Source organism: Bison bison, unplaced genomic scaffold (genome assembly GCF_000754665.1).
Source record: "Bison bison bison isolate TAMUID 2011002044 unplaced genomic scaffold, Bison_UMD1.0 scf7180017864515, whole genome shotgun sequence".
Lineage (NCBI taxonomy): Eukaryota > Metazoa > Chordata > Mammalia > Artiodactyla > Bovidae > Bison > Bison bison.
The window spans coordinates 408,321-410,256 of record NW_011495068.1 but is presented as its reverse complement, the minus strand read 5'-3'; positions in this window follow the sequence as shown (position 1 = coordinate 410,256).

Sequence of the window (1,936 nt, the reverse complement as noted above, 5' to 3'; positions counted from 1 at the left end):
CAGTACCATGCTATGCCATGCTAAGTTGCTTCAGTCGTGTCCAACTCTGTGCGACCCCATAGACGGCAGCCCACCAGGCTCCCCCATCCCTGGGATTCTCCAGGCAAGAACACTGGAGTGGGTTGCCATTTCCTTCTCCAATGCATGACAGTGAAAAGTGAAAGTGAAGTCACTCAGTCGTGTCCGATTCTTAGCGACCCCATGGACTGCAGCCTTCCAGGCTCCTCCATCCATGGGATTTTCCAGGCAAGAGTACTGGAGTGGGGTGCCATCACCTTCTCTGATATTTAGCAGTGGGTATATGTTAATCCCAAACTCCTAATTTATTCCTCCCACCACCTTTCTTTTTCTATTTGATAACCATGATTTTGTTTTTTTTTAAAGTCGTTCTATTGTCCATATCATTTGATACAGCTAACATCATATTTAATAGTGAAAATATGAAAGCATTTCCTGAAAGATAAAACACAACACAAAGATGTGCACTTTTATTTGACAAAGTTTTAGAAGTCCTAGCCACAGCAGTCAGAGAAGAAAAATAAGTAAAGGAAATCCAAGTGGAAAAAGAAGTAAAAGAAACTGTCACTATTTTCATATGACATGATACTATATATAGAAAATCCTGATTATGCTACTAGAAAGCTACCATGTGTTCTTAGTAGCTCAGTCATGGCCAACTCTTGCGACTCCACAGACCTTAGCCTGCCATGCTCCTCTGTCCATGGGATTCTCCAGGGAAGAATACTGGAGTGGGTTGCCATTTCCTTCTCCAGGGGATATTCTCCACCCAGGAATTGAAGCTGGGTCTCTTGCATTATAGGCAGACTCTTTACCAACTGAGGTATGAGGGAAGCCTCTAGAAAACTACTAGTACTCATCAATGAAATCAGTAAAATTGCAGGGTACAAAATTAATACACAGAGAACTGCTGCATCTCTATACACTAACAAAAAAAATTTTTTTTAATTACCGTCACATCAAAAAGAATAAAATATCTAGGAATAAAGCTACCTAAGGGTGCAAAAGACCTGTACAGTGAGTTCCATACATACCAACGAGTTCTGTTCTGAGAGCATAAGTTCAATTTGTTTGTAAGTCCAATAAAGGTAGCCTAGATGCTTACCTAACACAATTGACTCTACTAATAGGGTTATAACTAACTAACTAGATATGAAATAATTTTCACACAAATGATACATGCATAAAAACACAAAATAGAAAACATTTTACATCTTACAGCATAGTACCCTGAAAAGAACAGTAGTGCTGTACAGCAGCTGGCATATAGGAGTTGACATTAACATTTGAATCTTTGGAAGCTCTCAGTTTGAGGGTTCATTTGTAGGAGATTTACTGTAGTTCAAAAATTCTAAGACACTTGATGAAAGAAAGCAAAAACGACACAACAGATAGAAAGATAACCATGTTCTTGGATTGAAAGAACCAATAATGTCAAAATTACTATGCTCCCCAAGGGAATATACAGATTCAATGCAATCTCTGTCAAATTACTAATGGCATTTTTCTCAAAACTAGAACAATAACAACAACAACAACAAATTAAATGTGTACAGGAACACAAAAGCCCCAAAATATGCAAAGCAATCTTGAGAAAGAAAAATGGAGCTGGAGGAATCAGGAATCAGGGATCACTATAGACCTCAGACTATACAACAAAGCTATAGCCATTAAAACAGTATGGTACTGGCACAAAAACAGACATATCCATCAATGGAACAGGACAGAGCCTGAAAATAAACTGAAGTACCTTTGGTCAATTACTATATGATGAAAGAGGCAAGCATATACAAGGGAGAAAAGACAATTTTTTCAATAAATCATGTTGGGAAAGATGGAAAACTGCATCTAAAAAATGAAATTAGAACATTTTCTAACACCAAACAAAAAAAAATAATTTAAAGATCATTAAAGACCT